This window comes from Saimiri boliviensis, chromosome 9 (assembly GCF_048565385.1).
Source record: "Saimiri boliviensis isolate mSaiBol1 chromosome 9, mSaiBol1.pri, whole genome shotgun sequence".
NCBI lineage: Eukaryota > Metazoa > Chordata > Mammalia > Primates > Cebidae > Saimiri > Saimiri boliviensis.
In genome coordinates this window covers 98,782,867-98,795,437 of record NC_133457.1, presented here as the reverse complement: position 1 = coordinate 98,795,437, position 12,571 = coordinate 98,782,867, and the positions used below count along the sequence as shown (strand labels likewise).

The following is a 12,571-nucleotide window of genomic DNA, read 5'->3' as shown; positions in this document are numbered from 1 at the left end:
TAGGTGTGAGCCACTGCGCATGGCCTTGAATTTTTTTTAATTTTTAGAGATGGAGTCTCTGTCACTCACTGGTGCAAGGAATTCCATCATTATTGTGTTTTCCCTCATAGCTAAGCATCGCCCTTTTTAGGTGCCTCCTAAAATACAATTAATGTGGCAATATTAAATCCGTACACATCTAGTTGGATGGGTTTTTCAGATGCCTTCTCTCCACTGAATGAGATGAAATAGAAATACAAATTTGAGTGTGAGGAAAAAGGTAGTAGAGTATGAAAGGGAAAGAATATTCCAAGTAACTGCTAAACTCTACAAAAAAAAAAAAAAATCGGGGCTTCAGGGGGGAACAGAGGTCAGAGGTCAGAGGCAGATGTTCCATTTTTCCTGGGCAGGCTCTACCCTACCTGACATTGGTGGGGCTTCTGGAACTATAACCCGATAGTCAATCTGTGCTGGTTCTCAACCCAGCCCAGTACACTGGTTACAGGGAGCCAAGTGGGTAAGAGGTGACAAGAGAGGCTCTCTGGAATGATGCCAGGAGCAGCCCTGGTGCCTACTCTGAGCCAGGCTGTCCTTGGGGAAGGCAAGTGGGACAAAGGGCACAACATGAACCCTTCCCTCAGAAGGAGGAGAGTCAGCTCATTCCACTGCCAGGCAGCGACTGTATTCCATCCACCTGAAGTCTACTTTTAAAGATTAAAATGGATTTTTTTTTTTTTTTTGAGATGGAATCTTAGCTCTGTCGCCAGGTTGGAGTGCAGTGGTGCAATCTCGGCTCACTGCAACCTCCACCTCCTGGGTTCAAGCGATTCTTCTGCCTCTGCCTCCCGAGTAGCTGGGACGACAGGCGCATGCCACCACGCTCGGCTAATTTTTGTATTTTTAGTACAGACGGGGTTCCACCATGGCCAGGATGGTCTCGATCTCTTGACCTGGTGATCCGCCTGCCTCGGCCTCCAAAAGTGCTGGGATTACAGGCTTGAGCCACCACATCTGCCTTAAAATTGATTTTAAATGATGTAACAGGCTGGGCACGGTGGCTCATGCCTGTAATCCCAGCGGTTTGTGAGACCGAGGTGGGTGAATCACTTGAGGTCAGGAGTTCGAGACCAGCCACCTGGCCAACATGGCAAAACCCCGTCTCTACTAAAAATACAAATATTAGTCAGGCATAGTGGCAGGTGCCTGTGATCTCAGCTACTTGGAAGGCTGAGGCAAGAGAATTGCTTGAACTAAGGAGGCGGAGGTTGCAATGAGCCAAGATCGTGCCACAGAGAGACTCCAGTAAAAAAACAAAACAAAACAAAACAAAAACAAATGTAACAATTAGCAGAAATATTATATATAAAAATCTAAGGGGTTGGGCACAGTGACTCATGCCTATAATCCCAGCACTTTGAGAGGCAAAGGCAGGTGGATCACAAGGTCAGGAGTTGGAGACTAGCCTGGCCAACATGATGAAACCCCATCTATGCTAAAAATACAAAAAAAAAAAATTAGCTGGGCATGGTGGTGGGCACCTGTAATTCCAGCTACTTGGGAGGCTGAGGTAGGAGAATCGTTTGAATCCAAGAGGTGGAGGTTGCAGTGAGCCAAGATCACGCCACTGCACTCCAGCCTGGGCAACCTCCCCTCCCCCACTCTATATATATGCAAGGCCAGTCATGGTTGGTTCACACCTATGGTCCCAGTTCTATGGGAGGCTGAGGGAGGAAGATTGATTGTTTGATCCCAGGAGTTCGAGACCAGCCTGGGCAACATGGTGAGACCCCCATCTCTACAAAAAAAATTAATACAAGCTGCATGTAGTGGCATGATTCTGTAGTCCCAGCTTCCAGAGGCTGAGGTAGGAGGACTGCTGGAGCCTGGAAGGTTGAGGCTGCAATGAGCTGTGATCGCACCACCGTACTGAAACCCTGCCTCAAAACGATAAACAAAAAATCGAAACAAACACAAGACCCCAAAGCAAACAAACAAAAAAACCAGAGCAAGACCCTGTATCTTAAACAAACAAACAAAACCAAAAAAACCCAACTATGACAAGATAAAGTCAAGGTCACCCTTGACCACCCTGTTTCTTTCATCCAATCCCAGAGACCTTCTGCCACTGTCCTCAGTATCCTTTTCTTTTTCTACACAACATGTGTATGTACCTATAGAAAGTGTTTTGTTTTATACAGCTTGTTTTGCTTCCAGTTTTACAGTTGTGGTTTAATATTTTTTTACTTCCTTTCTTAATTGTAAGGATATAGTTCAAAATTACAAAGGTTCAGACCTGGCATAGTGGTTCATGCCTGTAATCCCAGCACTCTGGGAGGCCGAGGCGGGTGGATCACCTGAGGTCAGGAGATCGAGACCATCCTGGCTAACAGGTGAAACCCCGCTTCTACTAAAAATACAGAAAATTAGCCAGGCATGGTGGTGAACGCCTGCAGTCCCAGCTACTCAGGAGGCTGAGGCAGGAGAATCCCTTCAACCCGGCAGGTGGAGGTTGCAGTGAGCCGAGATCGTGCCACTGCACTCCAGCCTGGCATCAAAAGGAGACTCCATCTCATCAATCAATCAATCAATCTCAAAGGTTCTGTAAGGAGTACAGTGAAAAGCAGGTGTCCTTCCCTCCCCAGTTTCCAATTATTGGTCTCCTTCCTGGAGGTAACCAATTCCAGTTCCCTGTGATCCCTTCCAGAGGAATTCTGTGCATTTCAAATCTGATGCAGACTGGGCATGTTGGCTCATGACTGTAATCCCAGCGCTTTGGGAGGCTGAAGCAAGAGCATTACTTGAGCCCAGGAGTTCGAGACCAGCCTGGGCAACATGGTGAAACCCTGTTTTCACAAAAAAATACAAAAGTTAGCTGGGCATGGTGGTGCAGGCCTGTAGTCCTAGCTACTCAGGAGGCTCAGGTGGGATGATGGCTTGAGCCCAGAAGGTTGGGGCACCACTGCACTCCAGCCTAGGTGACAGAGTGAGATGCTATCTCAAAAAATTAATAATATCCTGAGACTAACTCTTTTCATAAAAAAATTAATAATAAAATGAAATAATAAAATCCAACATATAATACATGTATTTTTCATAAACATATAATACATGTATTTTACATATAATACATATATTTTTCACACTGAAAATAATAATAATAAAACAAAAAATAGTAGAAATAATTTTAAAAAGAAAAATAGGGACACTATTCTGCACCTGTTTTTCATCACTTCATACTCTATCTTGCAGACCTTTCCGTATCAATATGGAGAGCAGCCTCATTTTGTTTCAAACCTGCATAGTATCCCATCAAATGGATGCACTGTATTTATCCAGCCTCATAAGGAGAAAAAGTTTGTTTCCAATATTTTGTTTGTACCAATATTTTGTTATTGCAAACAATGTGGCAATATTTTTACCCATTATTTTGCATATTGATTTGTAATATAAATATCTATTAGTGGGAATCAGTCAGTTGAAGTTATTTTAAAAGTTTAAATAGGCTGGGTGTGGTGGATCAAGCCTGTAATCCCAGCTACTAGGGAGGCTAAGGCAGGAGAATCGCTTGATTCTGGGAGGCAGAGGTTGTGGTGAGCTGAGACCACACCACTGCACTCCAGCCTGGGGAACAGAGTAAGACCTTGTCTCAGGAAAAAAAAAAAAAAGAAAAAGTTTAATTAGCATTCTAAAAGTTGACAGGCTGGGCACGGTGGCTCATGCCTGTAATCCTAGCATTTTGGGAGGCCAAGGTGGGCGGATTATGAGGTCAGGAGCTCGAGATAAGCCTGGCCAACATAGTGAAACCCTGTCTCTACTAAAAATACAAAAACTAACTGGGCATGGTGGCGAGTGCCTGTAGTCCCAGCTACTTGGGAGGCTGAGGCAGGAGAATCACTTAAACTTGGGAGGCAGAGGTTGTAGTGAGCCGAGACTGTGCCACTGCATTCCAGCCTGGGTGTGGTGGCACACGCCCATGGTCCCAGCTACATGGGAGGCTGAGACAGGAGAATTGCTTGAACCCGGGAGGCAGAGGTTGCAGTGAGCCAAGATCATGTCATTGCACTCCAGCCTGGTGACAGAGTGAGATTCTGTCTAAAAAAAATAACAAAGATAAGAAAAGAAAGTGAGCTCCCCATCATTAGAAGAGTCCAAGTGAAGGTTCAGTATCAACAAATGCACTGAGCATTTACTTTGTGCCAGACCTTGGGCCTGGTGTTTTGTCCCAGAGATGAGTCATCCTTAGTTCCTGACATCCCAGAACTTGGCTCTCATGGAGAAAATAGACAAGTAAACAGACAGTCGTGCTAAAGAGAGTTGGACTTCCTTTTCTGACAATATCAGAACTTCCTCCCACACAACCCAAGAAGATCCTGGAAATAAAAAAAGCAAACATCCTTTCAAATGCAATAGCTTGGTTTTTTATTATTTTTATTTTTATTTATTTATTTTTTTAATTCAATGTGCCAGAACATTGATTTTTTTTTTTTTTTAATAGAGACTGGGTTTCACCATGTTAGCCAGGATGGTCTTGATCTCCTGACATCGTGATCTGCCTGCCTTGGCCTCAAAGTGCTGGGATTACAGGCATGAACCATCTTGCCTGGCCTATTTTTAAATTTTTTTTTGAGATGGAGTCTTGCTCTGTTGCCCAGGCTGAAGTGCGATGGCGCAATCTCAACTCACTGCAACTTCTGCCTCCCAGGAACAAGTAATTCTCCCACCTCAGCCTCCTGAGTAGCTGGGATTACAGGCACCTGCCACCACGCCCAGCTAACTTTTGTATTTTTAGTAGAGACGAGGTTTCACCATATTGGCCAGGCTGGTCTTAAACTCCTGACCTTGTGATCTGCCCGCCTCCACCTCCCAAAGTGCTGGGATTATATAAGCCACCATGCCCAGCCAATATCTTGAGTTTTTAAACAAACATTTGGGGAGTTGAAGCTTTGGGCTTATATGAAATTGGGGGTTGCAACTGAGACCCTTGATAAATCTAGGACCATCGACAGGCTGCAACCACAGTGAAAGAACAGACCAGGAGAAAAACAAACACCTATTAGCAAAGGGAGACAAAAAGGAGGTGTCCATCTTGATCTGGTTTTTGGGTATAGGGGCAAAAACGATCTCCTGAGAATTTGAAACCATGTGCCCACCCTCCACGAGTCTGGCCTTCACATTTACATCACCTGCATGGCTGGGAATCTCAAAGCTGAAAAATTAATATAAAAAGAGACGCACTTGGGGTGGGGCGCAGTGGTTCACACCTGTAATCCCAGCACTTTGGGAAGCTGAAGCGGGTGGATCACGTGGTCCGGAGTTCAACACCAGCCTGGCCAGCGTGGTGAAATCGTGTCTCTACTAAAAATACAAAAATTATCCTGGAGTGGTGGCACATGCTTGTAATTCCAGCTACTCGAGAGGCTGAGGCAGGAGAATCGCTTGAACCTGCGAGGCAGAGGAGGTTGCAGGGAGCTGAGATCATGCCACCGGACTCCAGCCTGGGTGACAAGAGTGAAACTCCATCTCAAAATTTAAAAAAAAAAAAAAACAGGAATGGGGCTTGAAAGGTAAGTAGAACTTTGCCAGTTGAAGATAAGTGCTGCTGGGGTGGAGGGAGGGGTGTAACACGAAGAATGTACCAAAGGAATCATTATTGATCATTTATTTTCTCAGATCCAAATGGGGTGACAAAGTGGAGGATGAGGCAAGAGAGTTAGGTAGGTCAGATGATGCTCGGCCTTGCAGGCAGGCCATCCTAAGAAATTTGGTTCTTTGTGCCTGGGAAGTCAAGGGTGCAGTGAACCCTGATCTTGCCACTGCATGCCAGCCTGGGTGACAGAGCAAGACTCTGTCTCAAAAGAGAAAAATAAAAAATTTTGATCCCCGGCTGGAATGCAGTGGCACTATTACAGCTTACTCCAACTTCCAGCTCCTGGGCTCAAGCCATTATCCCGCCTCTGCCTCCCAGGAAGCTGGGACAACAGGTGTTCACCACCACACTCGGCTACTTTTTGTATTTGTTGTAGAGACAGGATTTTGCCATGTTGCCCAGGCTGGCCTCCAACTGCTGGGCTCAAGCAATTCTCCTGCCTTGGCCTCCCAAACTGCTAGGATTATAGGCATGAGCCACTGCACCCGGCGGAATTATGGTTCTTAAATCAAGTGCGATGGAAAGCCAGTGAAGAGTTTTTTATTGTTGTTGTTTTTACAGTTCAGGGGTCTTTTATCTATTTTTTAACGCCTATTATGCCATGAATTCATAGGGCATAGGTTCCAGCAGCTCAGGCTCTGTAGGGCTGTAGGGCCCCACAGGGTCGTGGGGTGTCCCTTATGCTGTGCTGAGGTGCAAGATTCAAGAAATAAAGAGACAGGACACTGAAGAACTGGTGAAGAGCATCTGGACTCAGGGGGCCACACCACCTGTCAGTGGGGACAGATGAGGCTCTGAATGCCCAGAAGCATCTGTATTTATTAGGCACAAGCAGGGGGAAGGGTTGTGAGTGAGGTCATCATCTGCAGGCTTAGTAATAGGGCATACAAAATCATGTAAGTCACAAGTGAGGGGGCCACCCCATTATGTCACCTGGGCAGAGAGGTGGGCCGTGCGCAGTAGGGGGCCATGCCATGTGCAGTAGTAAAGGGTTGTGTACAGAAAAGGGGTCCACCCCCATTATGTCACTGAGGCAAGGAGGTGGGCTGTGTGCAACATGTGTTGTGCACAACACCTCTTATTTGGGGCCTGGAGATTTCAAAGGATTTCTAATAGAAAGATACTGTAAGCCAATGCAGTGGGAGCTGACAGACTTGTGTGCTCTTCTCTTAAGATATTTATGGCTGGGTGCGGTGGCTCACGCCTGTAATCCTAGCACTTTGGGAGGCTGAGGTGGGTGGATCACCTGAGGTCAGGAGTTCAAGTCCAGCCTGGCCATCATGGTGAAACCCCATCTTAAAAAAAAAAAAAAAAAAAAAAAAAAAGATATTTATGGGAGGGTGATTTGAGCTAGTACAGAAGTGAGAAAAGACTGACAGGGTGTACAGCTGCCATGACTGGTCACACCGGAGAGGTTCTTCTCCCTCGGTTATTTACAGGATCTCAGGCCTGAGGCCTACTTTCCACAGGAACTGGATGCAAGGTACTACAACTCCTTTATCAGGAGGAGAGGCTCTTGCTCCAAGCCTGCCATACGGTGTATGCCCTTTCAGGCAGGGACGCCACCGCCTGGGTCTTTGGTTCTTGTCCTGGTCTGGCTGTTTTCCCATGTACTGCTTCTGTTCTGTGACTGCTTTAGGCATTCCTCCTACTACAAACTACTATATGGTTATATACAAGGATTATATAAATCAGCACTAAATGTGTTCATATAGCTCCGACTACAATACTTATATGATTATATGGAAAGATTATGTGGAACTAAGTATGATTGTATGTATAAGCTAGATATAGTAAACAGTGAGTTATGCTTCAGGCACTAACTGTGCCTGGGGTCTGCACAGTTCTCCTTCCTCGGTGCGCATGGGGGTGTTACCCACAAGCCTCCTTCCCACTGGTTCTCACAAAGAGTGCTTCTTTGGGTGGAGCAGGCTGTCACTTCAGTTGAACCCAGGTACCTTTCTCTTTGGCTTCTTTCTGTTTCTGATAATCTTCCTTCACACGTTTCAGGAAGCTATCGCAGCTCTTAGAGTGCTTAATGTGCTCAATACGCACATTAATTTTCTTGGCAAGAATCTTGCCCTTAACTTGCTTGTTTACAACAGTGCCAACAGCATGCTGGGTAACACTGTAGACTCTTCCAGTTTTGCCATGGTAACACTTGTAGGTCATTCCTTTTTGAACAGTAGCAGCCTGCTTGATGTCTACAATATCACCTTTCTTATAGATTCACATATATGTGGCCAAAGGAACAACTCCATGTTTTCTAAAAGGCCTACAGAACATATGTTGGGTGCCTCTCTTTCCCTTTGTGTTTGTCATTTTGGCGAATTACTGGAAGATGGCAGTTCTGGCCGGAAGCCAGTCAAGAGTTTTAAGTGAGGACTTAAGATATTCATTCATCCATTTGTGCATCCATTCATTCATTCAGCAAATCTTTGAGTTTCTAATGGATGTCAGGGAAAAGGGTAATGGATACCAGGAAGCCAAAAGCAAAGCCCGCTACACCTGTCTCCTTTCTGAGAGCAGGGAAATGTGTGCAGATTTGGCGGAAAGGCATGATAGGCCTGGATGCTCAGTTTGTATTTTTGTGTGTGTGGCTCCTGGGGAGCTAGAGGGGTTCAGAGAAAGCTTTCCAGTTTTAGGTCAAGTTTACATCTTGGTCTTGTTGCTACAGGATAGCTTTTACAATCATGGATATTTGTGGATAGGTCACAGGAAGGAAATTAGTCGGACTGGAGACAGGGTTTCAGAAATCTGTCCTCAGGACATTATGTAAATCCCATCCTCGTTCCTTTTGGGCCCTTACAATACTTGGGTCTCAGATTGAGGAGGGAGATGCTATGGGTCTCCCAGTGGGCCTCACTGGAGACCGCAGCCCAGGAACAGGAGGCCATTAGTTTAGGAGACCAATAGTGAGAACCCTGGTTTCTGGGCCAAGTGCCACTATTGACTTGCTGTGTGACCCTGGGCCTAGCACTGCTCCTCTGGGCTTTATTTTTCCCAATCTGTGCAATAAACTAAATCAGGCCCTTTCTACTTTTGTGATCTCAAAGAAGCCTTTAATGACCTGTTCACACATGCTACTGACTTACACACACACACACACACACACACACACACACACACGTGGTTGTTATTGTTTATTAAGTTTTTATATAGTTGATTGTTTTCTGGTAAAAAAAAATCTGCAGTCACACAGATCACGCCTTTGCTGTTTTTTTTGTTTTTTTCTTTGAGACAGGGTCTCACTCTGTCACCCAGGGTGGAGTACAGTGGCACCATCATGGCTCACTGCAGCCTCGACCTTCCAGGCTCAAGTGATCCTCTCACTTAAGCCTCCCAAGTAGCTAGGACTACAGGTGTGCACCACCACACCTTGCTAATTTTTTTTTTTTTTTTTTTTTTTTGTAGAAACATGGTTTTGCCATGTTTTCCAGGCTGGTCTCAAACTCCTGGGGCTTAAGCAATCCTCCTGCCTCAGCCTCCAAAAGTGCTGGGATGACAGGCATGAACCACCATGCCTAGACTTAGCGGCATATTTTTAAACTTTAAAAGATGGTTATGTTCCAACTTAACCTGAAACCCTTCTGTGCACTTCCCATTTCTCTTAGAATAAAAATCCAACTTAGCACCATGGACCACCAAGGCCACCTGGTCCTTGCCTACTTCTGCAGTCTCACCTGTTGCCCACATCACTCTAACTACATTGGCCTCCCTCATTGCAAGCTCTTTGTAATCTCCATCCCCTCCTTCCAGTATATACCACTGCCAGCTCTTTATATCAATGGCTCCTTCCCCTCCTTTGGATGTCAGCTGAAATATCACCTCTTCAAACAGGCTTTCCTTGACCATCCAATCTATAGTAGGTCCTCCATTATTCATTATCATTTTTCCTGATCTTTTGCCCTCACACTCCCTACTTATTTTGGTGTGGTCACAATCCCTAATGATTTTGTTTGCTTCTATTTTGTATGACTCCCTGCTAGACTGTAAATTACAGGGGTGCCTAGGTCTTTCTCGTCGCTATTTTTTTTTTTTTTTTTTTTTTTTGAGCCGGAGTTTCGCTCTTGCTGCCCAGGCTGGAGAGCAGTGGAGTGATCTCAGCTGACCACAATCTCTGCCTCCCAGGTTCAAGTGATTCTCCTGCCTCAGCCTGCTGAGTGGCTGGGATTACAGGCACCTCCCACCACACCCGGCTAATTTTGTATTTTTAGTGGAGATGGAGTTTCTCCATGTTGGTCAGGCTGGTCTCAAACTCCCCACCTCAGGTGATATGCCCGCCTCAGCCTCCCAAAGTGCCGGGATTACAGGAGCGAACCACCTCGCCCAGGCTTTCATCACTATTATTATTAGTGGGTATACAAACCTCGATGGTAAAGCCTACTACAGACCTAAGCTATATGGTATAGCCTATTGCTCACAGGCCACAAACCCGTACAGCATGTTACTATACTGAATACTACAGGCAATTGTAACACAATGGTAAGTACTTGTGTATCTAAACATGGAAAACGTAATGCGTTATGCCACGATGTTATGATGGCTACAACATCGCTAGACGAGAGGATTTTTCAGCTCCACTATAATTTTAGGGGACTGTTGTATATGCAGTCCATCGTTGACCAAAACATTTGTATGCAGCACGGGACTGTATTCTTTTGCCTTCCTCGAACTGACTTCACCCAATTGCCTTCCGTAGGGTGTGCTGTCGTAAGGCAAATATGGTTAAGTTCATCTGACTTCTCGCAGATACATTTTTCTTGATGATTAAAATGAGGTGCAAGACCTAATCTTTATTTTTTTTATTTATGAAAAGCCTATGGCATCTGGTATTCCCAAGCAGTCTCCCATCCAAGAATTAATCAGTTCTGACCCTGCTTAGCTTCCGAGATCAGATGAGATTGGGCGTGTTCAGGGTGGTATGGCTGTAGATGCAAGACCTAATCTTAATCAATTTCATACTTTTCCCAAGAATGCTAATTCCTGAATGAAAAGATGCAACGTCATTAAAAACTGATTGCAATTCACTCATCCCAGTGGTTACGTAGTATCTTGGCACCTCAATTTCTTCCTCTCTAGGTAACCTGCATATCACATGGAATCTCTGGTGTCTCAGGAAAAACAGAACAAAACAGAACGCTTGCTTGCTCCTTTTTTATCTCCTTCCTTTCTAGTCCCTACCCTTCCTCCTCAGCTGCAACAACAAAGTAACCCAACCCAGTTCAACCCAACCCAACCCAACCTAACCCAAATTCTTCTCATTTTCTCAGGCAGAGCAGCTTAACCACAATATCTAGAGCTAACCACTTACCAGCTATGTGACCTTAGGCAAACTACTAAACCTCTTTGTGCCTTGATTTCCTCACTGGTTAAGGAGAAATAATAGCACCTGTAACAGTACATGTACTATGGCCCGGCATGGTGGCTCACAGCTGTAATCCCAGCACCTTGGGAGCCCAAGGTGGGTGGATCACCTGAGGTCAGGAGTTCAAGACCAGCCTGACCAACATGGTGAAACCCCATCTCTACTAAAAATACAAAAAAATAGCTGGGCGTGGTGCCAGGCGCCTGTAATCCCAGCGACTCAGGAGGCTGAGACAGGAGAATCGCTTGAACGCAGGAGGCAGAAGTTGCAGTGAGCCGAGATTGCACCATTGCACTCCAGCCTGGGTGACAAGAGCAAGACTCCGTCTCAAGGTAAACAAACAAACTTACAAAAGACAGTACATGTGCTAAATGAGATAATACATGTAAAGCACTTAAAATAGTACTTAGTACCTAGTGAGCCCTCAGTATTTGCTAGCTATCATTACTACATTCATCTTTTTGTTGTATAAGCTACTGGATACTTATGCCTTCAGGATTATTATTTTTTTTCCCAAGGTATGGCCTTTGAATAACAAACATTATAATTACCTGGAGAGATTAAGACCTGGCTCGGTGGCTCATACCTATAATCCCAACACTTTGGGGGGCTGAGGTGGGTGGATCACTTGAGGTCAAGAGTTCAAGTACAGCCTGGCCAGCATGGTGAAACCCCATCTCTACTAAAAATACAAAATTTAGCTGGATGTGGTGGCACATGCCTGTAATCCCAGCTACTTGAGAGGCTGAGGCAGCAGAATCACTTGGACCCGGGAGGTGGAGATTGCAGTGAGCTGAGATCTCGCCACTGCACTCCAGCCTGGGATACAAGAGTGAAACTCTGTCTCAGAAAAAATAAATATAAAAAAAGGCCAGGCGCGGTGTCTCATGCCTGTAATCCTAGCACTTTGGGAGGCTGAGGCGGGCGGATCACGAGGTCAGGAGATCAAGACCATCATGGGCAACATGGTGAAACCCCGTCTCTACTAAAAAATACAAAAAAATTTGCTGGGCGTGGTGGTGCAAGCCTGTAGTCCCAGCTATTCGGGAGGCTGAGGCAGGAGAATTGCTTGAACCCAGGAGGTGGAGATTGCAGTGAGCCGAGATCGCGCCACTGCACTACATCCTGGGTGACAATGCAAGACTTGGTCTCAAAAAAAAAAAAAAAAAGAATTACCTGGAGTATTAAGAATGTAGATTCCTAGGTTCCACCCCAGACCTAGTTTCTAGGACAGAACTAGAAAATTTACACTTAAAGAGTCTAGGCTGGTCATGCCAGTAATCCCAGCACTTTGGGAGACTGAGGTAGAAGGATTGCTTGAGCCCTGGAGTTCAAGACGAGCCTGGGCAACATAGCAAAATCCCATCTCTATTTAAAAAATAAAGAATAAATAAAACAAAAAACATATCTCCCAAGTGATTCTGATGCTTAGTAATTTTTTTGAAGATATCAAGATATAAATTGGGCCTAGTGGCACACACCTGTAGTCTCAGCTACTTGAAAGGCTCAGATGGGAGGATCTCTTGAGGCCAAGAATTTGAGGCTGTAGTGCATTACAAATGCCCCTATGAATAGCC

The 12,571-nt window shown here is 45.3% G+C and overlaps 1 pseudogene; it reads right to left on the bottom strand.

Moving 5' to 3' along the window:
- Window positions 1–10,443: 10,443 nt before the first annotated feature.
- On the bottom strand, window positions 10,444–10,562 carry LOC120367989 (5S ribosomal RNA; annotated as a pseudogene).
- Window positions 10,563–12,571: the final 2,009 nt, after the last annotated feature.